We start from the raw sequence: 14,990 nt of genomic DNA, 5'->3' as shown, positions 1-14,990 counted from the left end.
TCTTGCGTCTTGGAATGTAAGGGGGTTGAACCGCCCTCTGAAACAAACGGAGGTTCGACAAGCTGTTAAGGACTATAGTTTGAGTTTGTGTGCAATTCTCGAGTCGCATGTTGATGTTAGTAGACTGAGTCAAGTGTGCAGATCTGTTTTTCGATCATGGGATTGGACTTCTAATGGAGCTCGATGTAGTAAAGGTACTAGGATCATTATAGGATGGAATCCAGCTGTTTTTGATGTTATGGTGTTGTCTCAGACTGATCAGGTTATTCATTTACAACTAGTTTTCAAGAAAGATAACAAAATAGCTTTTTGCTCGGTTGTTTATGCGGCTAATTATTATGTGACGCGAAGGGAGCTATGGCACCATCTTTCTATGCACAAAAGGTTTGTTGGCAATAATCCATGGGTTATTATGGGAGATTTCAACTCAGCGTTAAATCTAGAGGATAAATCGGTGGGGGCTTCTTCGGTTACTCGTAGTATGATAGAGTTCCAAGAGTGTATAGATGATCTCGAAATGCTGGATATTAATCGAACCGGTCTTCATTTCACATGGAGTCAGAAGCCGAAAAAGGGAATTGGGCTGCTAAAGAAGATTGATAGAGTTCTTGGTAATACCCCTTTCGTAACTAAATTTCCGAATGCTGTTGCTTTTTTCCAGCCGTATCGTCTTTCGGATCATTGCCCGTGTGTTTTAAAGCTCCCAGATGCAGATATCTTGAAACATCGGTCATTTAAATTCGCAAATTTTCTTGTTTTTAAACCTGAATTTTGTGATATTGTGAAGAGGGTGTGGGATACTAGAATAAATGGAGTGCACCAGTTCAGCGTTGTCAAACGTCTTCGGCTTCTTAAGAAGCCTCTCCGTGCACTGTTATTTAAGCAAGGTAACTTGCATAAAAAAGTTGAGATTCTCCGAGAGAAACTTGATGTCATTCAGAATTCTATTGATAAACAACCGGATGTTGAGAGTCTTCGGGTAGAGGAAACTACGTTAAGTGCTGAATACAAAGAAGCCTTATTGGATGAGGAGCGTTTTCTGAAACAGAAATCCAAGGTAGACTGGTTGAGAGCGGGGGATATGAACACGGCTTTTTTCCACTCAGCGCTTAAAAGCAAAACTCATCATAGCCGTATAGATGTTATCCGTGATACTGGGGGTGTTATCCATGAGGGTAATCAGGTGTATCAGGCTATCGTTGATCATTATGAAAAGTTTTTGGGTAGCAGGGGCGATACTCCACTGAATCCGGCTCCGGATTTATTTACTAATGTATTGGATCCGAATATTGCTAGTCATATGTGTAGTCAGGTTACTGAAGATGAGGTTAAGAAGGCCATGTTTTCTATTGGCATTGACAAGGCTCCTGGTCCTGACGGCTTCACAGCAGCGTTCTTCAAGAGTGCATGGCATATTGTTGGTAATGACGTCTCAAGGGCGATTATTGATTTTTTTGATACGGGAAATCTTCTCCGAGAGTTAAATCATACTCTTATTGTGCTAGTGCCAAAGGTTCCGTCCCCATCGGTTGTCACTGAGTTCAGGCCGATAGCTTGTTGTAATGTCATTTATAAATGCATTACCAAGATTCTGGCGGAGAGAGTGAAGGTGGCTTTGAATAATGTTGTCAGTATAAACCAGTCTGCGTTTGTTCCAGGAAGGAAGATTTCTGACAATATTCTGTTAACCCAAGAATTGATGCACAATTATCATAGGAATGCTGGTCCCCCAAGATGTGCGTTTAAAGTTGATATCCAAAAGGCTTATGACACAGTTGATTGGAAATTCCTTAAAAATATCCTGCTTGGTTTTGGCTTTAATAGCAAGATGGTCAACTGGATCATGGTGTGTGTCTCTACCGCTTCGTACTCTGTTTGTGTAAACGGTAATGTTCACGGGTATTTTAAAGGTAGTCGGGGGCTTCGTCAGGGTGATCCGCTCTCCCCGTATCTTTTTACTTTGGTGATGGAGGTTCTCACGGGTATTCTGCATCATATGATCAGGATCGACTCTTCATTTAAATTTCATAATAAATGTGAGAAGCAGCAAATAATCAACTTATGTTTTGCTGATGATTTGTTCCTGTTTGCTAGAGGGGAAATCGCTTCGGCCAGGTGTATTATGAATTCTCTCTCTGATTTTTCTAAAATGTCGGGGTTGATGCCTAGTATCCAGAAAAGCACGGTATTCTTTTGTAATGTCCCAAGCTATATAAAAAGTGCTATTCTGAACATTATGCCGTTTAAGGAGGGATCCTTGCCTGTGCGTTATCTTGGTGTTCCCTTAATCTCTTCAGGGCTCGTTTATAAGGATTGTAGTGTTTTGATGGAAAGCCTTGACAAACGAATCAAGCATTGGCGTAACAAACTGCTTTCGTTTGCTGGAAGATTGCAGCTCATTGTTTCCGTCTTGTCTTCTATGCACATTTTCTGGTCATCTGTTTTTCTTTTGCCGAATAGAGTCATTCATGAATTGGAAGCTAAGATGAGGAATTTTTTGTGGTCTCAAGATGTTGCGTTCCATAGAGGTAAAGCGAAGGTGTCTTGGAAAGTCGTTTGTCTTCCCAAGTACGAAGGTGGTTTGGGAATTCGGCGATTAGGGGATGTAAACAAAGCTCTCATGACTAATCATATTTGGAGTATTATCACGAAGAGAAATTCGTTGTGGGTGGAGTGGGTGCACAGCTACAGGTTAAGAGGTAAAAATTTCTGGATCTCAAAGATTGTTTCGAATAGCTGCTATTCTTGGAGAAAACTAATCCAACTTAGGCCACAAATGAGACAATATTTTTGGTCTGATGTCGGAGATGGTACTAGGACCTCGGCTTGGTATGACTCTTGGTGCGAGCTAGGGCCGCTTGGGAATTTCATCTTGCCTAGAACTATTGCTAATGCAGGTTTTCGGCTTGAGGATTCTGTTTCTCAAATACAGTTAAACGGTGAGTGGAAATGGCCGGCCGCTTGGAGGGATTTATTCCCAGTCCTAATTCAGCTTGATCAATTTCAAATTACACCGAACAAGCTTGACAGAGTCATGTGGCGAGATGGTAATGAGAGGACATATTTTTCGACCTCGTGTGTGTGGAATTCGATTCGGTTTAAGGAGACGGAAGTGGAATGGAGTACTATAGTCTGGTTTCCTCAATGTATACCGCGGCATGCGTTTCTCATGTGGCTGATCATGCGAGGTAAATTACTTACGCAGGATAAGATTCTACAATGGGATTTATCTCGTCGGAAAAATATGAACATGATGTGTTGTTTATTATGCTATGCTAATCACGATTCCCATAGCCATTTGTTCTTTGAATGTAATTATTCGACAAAGGTTTGGGATATAGTGAAACGAAAGGTGGGCATGGATTCGGTTCAACCCAAATGGGCAGATATTGTAGATTGGTTGATTATTCGGTCCAAATCTAAACTAGCTACGGATTATGTAGCGAGAGTGGTGGTCGCGGCTACGGCTTACATTATTTGGCAGGAGCGAAATGCTAGGATTTTCAAAAACCAGCTAAGACCTCCAGAGACTGTTGGTGCTCATATTATACAATTGGTTCGATATAAATTAATGGGGGCGAGACTGAAGAATACTGGTAATGTTCGCAGGATACTAAGCGAATGGGATGTTCATGGCAAAGAGTTATTGGACGATGGTGGCTAACTAGTTGTTGATTTGTTTTTTGTTTTTCCTAGTGGTCAGGCTAGTGGTTTTTTGAGTTTGGTTTTGTAGTTGCTTGATTGTGGTTTTTGTGGTTTACTTTCATGAGGTATGTCTCATGATTGAACTAGTGTAGACTCCCTACACTACTTGGTTTGTATTTGTTTTGTTGATATATAAAATCACCGGGGTAACCCTTTACCCAAAAAAAAGATGTGAATCCCAACTACCACCAAAATCAATCACACAAGCTCTAAGCATATCCTCCAGTGTCTGGATTGTTCTTTCAGATTGGCCATCCGTTTGTGGATGATAAGCTGTGCTCAGATTAAGTTGGGACCCCATAGCAGATTGCATGGTTCTCCAAAAATGAGAAGTGAAGCGAGCATCTCTGTCAGAAATGATGTTCAAGGGAACACCATGTCGAGCTACAATTTCATCCACGTAGATTTGAGCAAGTTTGTCAGCCGAAAAATCCTCACGGATTGGCAAGAAATGCGCTGACTTAGTAAGACGATCAACAACTACCCAGATGGCATCGTGACCTTTCTTTGTGCGCAGAAGTTTAGTAATGAGATCCATAGTAATGTTTTCCCATTTCCAAACTGGGATCTCTGGTTGTTCCAATAAACCGGAAGGACGCTGATGTTCAGCCTTAACCTTAAGACAAGTAAGGCATTTTGATACATATAAGGCGATGTCTTTCTTCATACCAGGCCACCAATACTGAATACGAAGATCCTTATACATCTTATCTGAGCCAGGATGAATAGAATAACGAGACTTATGGGCTTCATCCATAAGCAAGGTACGAAGATTATCTTGGCTCGGGACCCACAAACGGTCCATGAAGTAATATGATCCATTGTCCTTCAGTTCAAGAGCAGGTGTTATGTGATAAGGAAATTCCTTATCCATCAAACCTTGCGAAACACAAGATTGTTGAGCCTGAGAAATACGGGCTTGGATATCGGATTGAGCTTGAATAACAGATTGGACACGAACACAATGAAGCTTAGTACGTTCCTTGCGACTCAATGCATCGGCTACGACATTCGCCTTACCAGGATGGTAGCGAATTTCGCAGTCATAGTCGTTTAGAAGCTCCACCCAGCGTCGTTGCCTCATGTTGAGCTCTTTCTGATTGAAGATATGCTGAAGACTTTTGTAGTCTGTGAAAACCACACATTTTGTACCGTACAAATAGTGTCTCCAAATCTTAAGAGCGAAGACAACTGCACCAACTCAAGATCATGAGTGGTGTAGTTTTTTCTCATGTATCTTCAACTGCCTCGATGCGTATGCTATGACTTTGTTTCTTTGCATCAGGACGCAGCCAAGACCCAATTTAGATGCATCGCAATAAACGACGAAATCATCATTGCCCTCAGGCAAGGTTAGGACAGGCGCGCCGCAATGTTTTTGTTTCAAAGTCAGAAACGCTTCCTCTTGCTTGAATCCCCAATCAAAGGGCTTGTTCTTCTGTGTTAGAGCAGTCAGAGGAACTGCAATCTTCGAGAAATTTTCAATGAAGCGACAATAATAACCCGCTAGACCGAGAAAAGAACGAACTTCAGTAGGAGTAGTAGGTGTATCCCAATCCTTAATCGCACTGATCTTGGAGGGATCTACATGAATACCTTGTTCGTTGACAATATGTCCTAAGAATTGAACTTCTTTAAGCCAGAATTCACACTTGGAGAATTTGGCAAAAAGTTGCTCTTTCTTTAGGAGTTCCAAAGTAAGACGAAGATGTTGCTCATGATCAGCTCGCGTCTTAGAATATATTAAAATGTCATCAATGAAAACGATGATGAACTTATCTAAATAAGGCTTGCAGACCCTATTCATCAAGTCCATGAAAACAGCAGGAGCATTAGTCAAACCGAATGGCATGATTGTGAACTCATAATGCCCATAGCGAGTACGGAACGTTGTCTTGGGAATATCTTCTTCATGCACACGAAGTTGATGATATCCAGATCGCAGATCAATCTTTGAAAAATAAGAAGCGCCTTGCAATTGATCAAAGAGATCATCGATGCGAGGTAGGGGATATCGATTCTTGATGGTAAGCTTGTTAAGCTCACGATAATCGATACACATCCTAAAATATCCATCCTTCTTCTTGACAAAGAGAACGGGAGCACCCCAAGGTGAAAAGCTAGGATGGATAAAACCTTTGTCAGAGAGTTCCTGAAGCTGCTTAGACAACTCTTGCATCTCAGACGGTGCAAGACGATATGGAGCTCTGGCAATGGGATTTGCACCAGGTACGAGATCAATATGGAACTCGACTTCGCGTGCTGGGGGTAGACCAGGTAACTCATCAGGGAAAACCTCTGAATAATCCCGAACGACAGGAATATCTTGAATAGACTTACCTTTGCCCTTATCTGCTACAACATGTGCCAAAAAGGCCACATAGTTCTTCCGCAGATACTTCCGAGCTTTAACACAAGACATGAGTTTGAGACCACCAGCAGGTTTCTCACCACGAACCTGTAGGATCTCACCTGACGAAAGCGGCATGCGAATGATCTTCTCAAAACAAACTATCTCCGCGTGATGCTTGGCTAACCAATCCATACCCACAATAACGTCGAAGCTTCCAAGTTGCATAGGCGTGAGGTCAATAGGAAAAAGATGGTTGTTAAGGTTCAACTGGCAGTTGCGGAGAACAGAATCAAGAACAATGGGTTCACCGCTCGCCACTTCTACTGTCAATGGTTTACCTAGTTTCGTTCTAGACACTCGAAGCAATGGTTCAAAAGATAACGACACAAAACTCTTATCGGCACCCGAATCAAAAAGAACAGATGCTGGCTGATTATTAATAAAGAACGTACCGTTCACCACATTATCATCTGCTTGTGCCTCTTGTGCGTTCAAGTTGAAGACTCGACCTCGAGCCTGAGCCTGATTCTGATTGGCATTCTGATTCTGGTTGGCTAGCCTTGGGCACCGATTTCTGTAATGGGTCAGATCCCCACAGTTATAACAAGCACCTGGTGGGTAGTGTGGTCGTGCAGCTTGACCCTGTTGCTGAGCAGGAGGCTGAGCAACTTATTGAGCCGGGTTCTGAACTGCGCGAGTTTGAGCAAACCGACAAACATCGGCAAGATGACCTGCCTTCCCACAGTTAGTACAGAAACGGCACTGATGTTGAGGCTGATGGTGACTGTTGCATCTATTGCACAAAGGTGCATTCTCTGAATAGGGCTTCTTCGCTGGAGGCTGTGCGGGTTGGTTGGGAGCTGCCTGGTTAGCTTGGGCAGTGACAGCATAGTTTTGGGAAACCTTACGCTTCCTTGCTCTTTTCGATGAACCAGAATCCTTTCCATTTTTGTTTTGACCTTTCTTGCTATCTTCCTTGTCAGACGACTGTTTCTTGCCCTTGTCACCCTTCCTGTGTAATTTATTCTTCCGAATCTGCGACTCAGTCAATGTCGCTGATAACTCGATCGCCTGACGGAGTGTGGTAGGGTTACTACCAGTAATGATGTCTTGTACTGAGTCAGGTAAGCCGTCGATGTACCTTTCGATGGCCTTGTCGAGTGGGGCAACCATAGTCGGGCAAAGCAGACTCAACTCCTCAAACCTATCAGTATATGCCCTGTGCTCGCCACTATCTTGGTTCAAATCATCAAACTCTTTCTCCAACGCTCGTTGCTCATGACGAGGACAAAACTCCCTCATCATAAGAGCTCTAAGTTCAGCCCATGTCTGTGCTAGAGCAACTTCTGCACCACGGACACCATCCCACCATGTAAGAGCCCTCTTCTGAAACACGCTGAAGAAAACTCGACCTTGCGATTATTAGGACACTGCACGTGGCGAAAAGTATTCTCAATGCTCTCGAACCATTGAAGAAGCCCAGTTGCTCCCTCAGAACCACTAAACTTGAGTGGTTTAGCCGAGTTAGAATTCTTGAAATTGCATGGAGCATTGTTGTTGTTGTTGGCTTGGTTCCATTGAGCAAAGAGATTTGGGAATTGAGCAGCCATCTGCTGTGCAATAATTTCTGCCAGCTCGGCAGTAGCTATCTGGTTTTCGCGTCGAGGAGGCATTCTTAAAAGAGGAAAAACATGAAAGGAAATGAGTGAGATGATTGGATGAAGAGAATGAGATGAAGCAAAATCAACAAAAGCAAAGATGGTGGTTACGCATCGCAAAGCAAACAAGCGACACGCAATGTCTAGTCAAAGTAAATGGGTCAAGAATAATGTATCGCGAAGACATGTTCACCTATAAGTGAACACTCACCCTAAGAGTTCCCAGGTAAGAGTGATTGGTCCGATTATGTGGATTTGTATGAACACTCTAGCCTTAGACAGAAAACTCAGGGTACAGGCATTCACTCTTCCAGTTCGCATGTGTTCACACTATTTAAAACCCGAAAACCTTGACGAGATTTTTGAAAATCCAAAGGGGTTCAAAACCTTATAACAGAGGGTTCAAAACCTAGTAATCAATCATCCTCGAACAGACGATTAATTTTCTAAACCTTATAACAGTGTGAACACGTGCAATCTGGAAGAGTGGATGCCTGTACTCTGAGTTTTCTGTCTAAGGCTAGAGTGTTCGTACAAATCCACATAATCGGACCAGTCACTCTTACCTGGGAACTCTTGGGGTGAGTGTCCACTTATAGGCTAAAGCATGTCTTTGCGATACATTAATATGACCCGCTTACTTTGATTAGTCACCGTCTCATTTGTTTGCCTTAGGTAACAAACAAATGATCGCAATTTCTATGCGTTGTCATTTTGTTTTATTTACCGATAACATTTCATTTGTTTCCTCCTATATCCTTCATTTCCTCCAAAATGTCTCTTCATTGCATTGATGCCCAGATATCCGAGCAGACTGCCAAATTTGCCCAGCGAATAGGCGAAGTAATTCTGAAGACTATTGAATTAGGCATTGCCATGTCTCGTCTCAACAATGAAGCCACTCAATGGCCACCAAAGGAAGCAGAAATCAAGCCTGCACCACTAGCCAAGAAACCAATCAAGGAATCAAAGACCATGGATGAACAGACTGGATCCCCTAAGAGGTCAAAGAAGCGAAAGGCTTCTCAGAACTTCGCCTTGGTGGCTCACAATGGTCAAGCCATTCCCAACCAATCAGCTCAACCCCCCTGCTAGGAAGCCATACGACGGAACTGCACCCTTGTGCAACCAATGTAGCCTTCATCATCACGCTAGTGTGAAGGGCCGCAAATGCCAAATTTGTGGACTTAAAGGTCATACAGCAAGGGTTTGCTCAACTGCAGCTGTACCAAATCAATCCGGACCCATCCGGGTGGCAACACCACTTGTTAAGAAGCAATACAAGGGAACAGCACCAATATGCGACAAATGTAATGGGCATCACCAAGCTCACTTACAACGTCGTTGGTGTATATCATGTGGGCGAGTTGGTCACCTGGCAAGTGCTTGTCGATGTAACCCAAACCGAGGCGGTCCAAATCAACCACAAGCTAATCCGGCTCAAGCTCGCTTCCCGCCTGGATCATGTTACAACTGTGGCAAGATGGGTCATTTCGTGAATAAATGCCCGAAGTTTGCTAAGGCAAATCCAACCCGCGGATGAGCAGTTGGCTATTTAGAAGATGCTGTTGTCTTATGCTTTTGTTTCTTCTATTTACTTGTAATGTGAAACAATATGTCCCGTTCATAAATAAAAGTTGTTGTTCGCAATTCTGATATACAAGTATAGTTACATGTATGTATGGCATTCCCCTATGATGCCTACATTAAGGAACTATGTTCCTTGCAAACTACTTTTGTGAAAATTATTCCCATTTTTGCATTTACTCATGATTTCCTTGGTAAATTCTAAGTACTCGTTTTATTCTAAGAAACGAAGTACAGGAAATAAAGTGACATTATGAGTAATCGTGCTTCTATGCCTTTGAATCCTTGGTTAGATAACCAAGGATATTTTCAAATCTCATACCCATTACGTTCTGATTTTTTTAACATGCATAACATAAGTTTTCAAAACAACCTACATGATTTCAAAACATCCTATATATAGTTCGAACACATTTTTTTAACATAACAAATGCACAAAGCTTTGTCTGTATTTTCAAAAAAAAAAAAAAAACAACCTTCATGATTTCAAAATGTCTCATATAGCCTGAAAACAATATTAATACAATATTTTTTTCTTATCAAGTGCATGATTTCGAAAGTATCATTTATGTTTTCCAAAAACCTTATACATAATTTCAAAATTCATCTCGCATGATTTTTAAAACATTTTTATAAATATACTTACCTAGTACACCTACTTTATGATTTCAAAGTATTATGCATAAGGTTCCAAAAAAAAACATTGATCACATTTTTTTTAAGAACCCCATGCATAGTTTTCAAAAATATTTATCCTCATACATTGACTTAACCTTCAAATTCTGCTTCATATGTCGCCTTGACATATCTATCATCTCAACTTCATAAGCATTTTTACTTCGTGTTTTGACTTAAACACGTCCAGTGCAAGGTTTCGAAACATCTTCAACTTCTAAAATCCATATGGGATCTTTTTATCTCCACAATCAGACCCTTGTGGATGATTATCATACAAATCAGAGTCCTTAATTGGATTCCTTGTGTACCTTAATTCGAACATTTCGGTTCCTTAGAATCGAAATCGAATTTTCTCTTTAAGATCTTTATCTTATTAGTTACATCCTTAGAAATATTTATAGCACCAATCAAAATCCATTGATTGGATTCCTAGTGTGCTTTAAATACATGTGCTCTGTTAGCAAAACAAATTAACAAATTAATGATCTAGATAAACAATCTTTGTGGTTATATGACTATGTGTTTATGCATCTTGTGTTTTCTATTATGCATTTTGTGTTTTTGTATACTCTGGATATTCGTTATCCAAATCCTCGTAGAATCTTTCATATCTTCATATGAGGGATTCGTAGTAGGATATTCAAAAAGGTGCTACCTTAAATCTTTAATGGGCTTCTATGTAATAGTTAAGACCCTTGGAATATATAATACCACTACATGATTCATAAGAGACCCTTTTAGTGGTCTAGTAAAAAAGATTGAATCAAAAATCAGGTTAAGAATGACATGTGATGATATAAGCTGAAAAGACCCTTGGTTGTCTATTAAAATCATTTATTGATTTAATAAAAGGGACCCTATGGTGGTCTAGTCACAATCCTCATAGGCTCGTTCATTGTTTTCTTCCCCTATACATTTTAAGATGCACTACGTGACTATGCAAGGAATTACGTGATTATGGATGCATACATAATTACGAAGTTCAGTGCACGGAAACCACAGTGAGACTTATTATGTGTAAGAACCGATAGTGACAACCATAAAGAAATGTGAACAATGTAATAGAGGTACGGTGGACGCACCAATGACGCTTTATATACTTGTATATAAGTATCCCTCTCACATTACAAGCATGATGTTATTGTAAAGTTACTAGAAGTTCAGGACTCTAACCAGTATTCTTTGATCTTTTCAACTTCATGTTTCAAGCTCTCACAAGTTTCCTCTGAATAAATTTCGGGACGAAATTTCCTTAAGTAGGGGAGACTGTGACACCTGGGTAACTACGACCATCAAACAAATACCAAACCAATGAAATATTGTATTTCGTACTTGGGATTTGTACAAATATGTGTATCATTAGCACATATCAATTCTTTTCGATTTTTAAACTCTACATCGCTTTCTGGAGAATTACACGCGAACTGGTGCGTAAACGTACTCAGTTTAATGCGAAAAAATACTCCGGAACATCAACACATTCTTAGCATACCTTAAATAACCATTACATAACTTAGAAATAAGTTTTGAAGGCTTTGGTATGACAAAAACAAGTTAATTCGCCTACAGGGACTAAATTTGACAAACTGCGAAAGTATGCCAATTTGAACTGTAACAGACATTCCGGAACATGACCATAAGTTAAACATTCCATAAATATCCTTTACATAGCTTAGAAATAGGCTTTGAGGGGTTCGGTGTGCTAAAATAAACTTTTGGATCATTCAGGGACTAAAAGTGACAAAAAGTGCATAAGTTTGCACTTTCGCGCATAACTTACGTTCTGAATACATCCGGACATCCAAAAATTTATGTAAGCACTAAAATATTGTATTTTAGTGTTTGGCATAAGAAAAATCTATTTGTCACGCAATTTGGATCGTTTTTCGCACTTATGTGCATTCCGTCGTAATTAATCGAACATCGCAGTCGTACGACTAAACGAGCCAACATCCGGCATATTTTTGAGCATGTTTCACGTCCACAATGTTTAGGCATCATTTTAGGGCCTTGAAAATGGCTTAACGAGCCTTAAACATGTCGGAAATGGCCTTAATACACAACGGGGACTGAAATGAAAACATTGGAAAGTGTTTGCTGATCAGGGGGACCTTAGCGTGACACCTAGCCCCCTTGGCGTCACGCGAGGCCCCTTTTGATCAGCAAAAGTCATTTTTCAGCTGTTAACAGCCCTTAGACACCCCCAAAGGCCAATGTCACATGTCAAACTCTTGTGGTGGGGGCAAAATGAGCTACCACAACATTCCAACACATGTACGGATGAGATTCGATCACGTTATTCAAGGAACGATCCTAACGGTTGTCCATTTACTATAAATACCCACCTCAACTTCACTCATTCCTCACAAATCTGATCAAAAGTGCTCTAAGTTGAAGCAAATCACTTCATACCTGAGCTACTCGATCAAGATTTACTAGCGGGGACCCTTTGTAAGTGTTCCTTCGTTCTTTTATCGCTTTTCTAGTCCGAAAGTCGAACTATGTTTGACTTTCTGCATTGACCAGTTTATGGTCGATGCGAAGTTCGTTTGAACTTCATAACGTGAGCGTAATCATGATGATTATAGTCCCTAGTGACTATACCTATTGATTACCACTTTATCTAGGCTTAGTGACGAGTCGTAGTTTCGGCCGAAATGCGCATTCTTGCGTATTTTGTAACCAAACTACTCTTAGGTATCAAAACCGTTTGTTTTGATACCAAACCTATTTTCTAAACTTAGTTAAGCATGTTCTAACATGCTTAGCTCGTCACTTTTAGTTTAGTGCTTATATAGGATCGTAAGGTAAGCGATCTAAACAATCGCTTATACTTTCGAACCCGACCCGTTTGGTCGATCATTAGGATCCGACCAAGCACATTAGGTGACCATAGTATATAGGGAATAACCTTCTGAGGTTATACCTTATGGTCGCTTCGTTTAAGTAGTTGTATGATAGGTAGTTTATATGCCTTAGGTAAATTACCAAAATGCCCTTTTTACGCCAAAATTTATATTAAGCATATGTAACATAACTTTTGATATCTAAACTAATTTGGCAACAATATTAGACATGTTAAGGCATATTTTACTTGTCATAGGACTAGTTAGGCTTTCCGAACGCGTTTCACGCGAACGACGCGTTAAAGTAGCATAAGCTACCTAAACGGGTCGTAATGGGTCGTAAGCACTTAGGTTAGGTTTCATTTTAGTATGTGGGCTTTGTTAAACCATATTACATGAGTTCCCATACTCATTTGGTTTACGAACCCTCATTCTATCCAATCCTCTGATTTTAGGTCCGGTATATTAACATAGTTACCTATATTAGGTGCCGTTTGATATCCTGATCTCTAGCATTGTTTGGTTGTTACTCAAGGACTACTAAGCAATCTCAAGTGAGTACATAGACCCCTCTTTTACTGCTTTCCAAACATTTTGGGGTGAAACACATGTGCCTACTTGTTACTTTCATGCTTTCCTGTTTTCACATCATATACTTGCTATGTTCATTAGTACATTTATAGTACATGATTTCATTACATTTTATGCTATGTATGCCCATTGTGTGCGTACTTAGTACAATGTTTTACATTATGTTTTATGCTATGTATGCCCATTGTGTGCGTACTTAGTACATTGTTTTACATTACATTTTATGCTATGTATGCCCATTGTGTGCGTACTTAGTACATTGTTTTACATTACATTTTATGCTATGTATGCCCATTGGATTAGAAGGAATGACCGAATCCGAATACATTTTTAGGTGGACCTTAGCCTTTGTGCTAGGGTTTATTCTACTGTCGCAAGGCTTGGATGTATGAATTTTAACAATACCGCATAGATGTTTATATCAGTATAGCATGCATTTATTCCACAAAACATAACTTTTATTTAAACCATGTTTTACTTCAATACCTTGTTTTTGTGCATTTTACATATGGTTTAGTTGATATATTTCACTTACCATACATAAACATTTTGACATTTATATATACAATTCATGATTTACATTAGACATAAACATTTTGACATTGATATACACATTACATGACTTGCATTAAACATAAACATTAGACATAGACATTAGACATGGTTTTCACATAAACATTTTAACATTTGATTATACATAAACATTTTACTTTAATGGTTTGGTTTGAGTATGTGATTTAAGTAACGAGGCGTGTGTAATATGATACAAGTGTCACACCCCGACCGCGTATAACATGCAACCGCGGCGGAAAACGTCGGGGAGTGTTGTGAACAGAATTAATTGTTATACAACCATGGAAATTAAAGTTACATTTTATTTATCAAACACGGGTGTTACATTGTCTTAAAAGGAAGTACAGAATTCAACACATAGTTATACTAGTTCTATCTTCACTTTTAGTCTCTAAGGCACAGGTCCGCCCTAGTATCGTGATCAACATCTTATGGAACAGCTCCTGAAAACACGTGTGAAAGTAGGTACGTCAGCATAAAAATGCCTGTGAGATACATAGGTTTTGTGAAAATGAGATTCATGACTTGAGTTTAAAGAATGTTTAATAACAGTCAGTCATGAACCTTGTAATTTGTCTTGCTTTGTAAACCATTTGAAAAACGATAACATCAGATGATATGTATAGATAAGTGCAAGGTTAAACGAGTAACCAAGTAAAATGAGTTGAATATAATAAGTTGTTTTGTAAGACAAAGTTTTATGAAAAGTATGTTATTTGTATAAAATGTTATATGTCTAAACTGAAATGATTTAGATAACGCTAAGATATGTAATATTATACAAACATTTATATATAGGAAGTACCAGCGGCGTATCCACCATGTTTGCATCATATTACATACTCCACGTTACTCAAACCATTTACCCAAACCAATCCACCATGTAAATTGTTCATGTATAAACCAAATGTCAAGTGTTATTGTGTAAACCATGTCAAATGTTTATGTTCAATGTAAACCACCAAATGTGTATGTTAATGTCAACGTGTTTATGTTCAA

Source organism: Helianthus annuus, chromosome 2 (assembly GCF_002127325.2).
Source record: "Helianthus annuus cultivar XRQ/B chromosome 2, HanXRQr2.0-SUNRISE, whole genome shotgun sequence".
NCBI classification, from domain to species: Eukaryota; Viridiplantae; Streptophyta; class Magnoliopsida; order Asterales; family Asteraceae; genus Helianthus; species Helianthus annuus.
Note: the sequence above shows the minus strand (reverse complement) of the source record.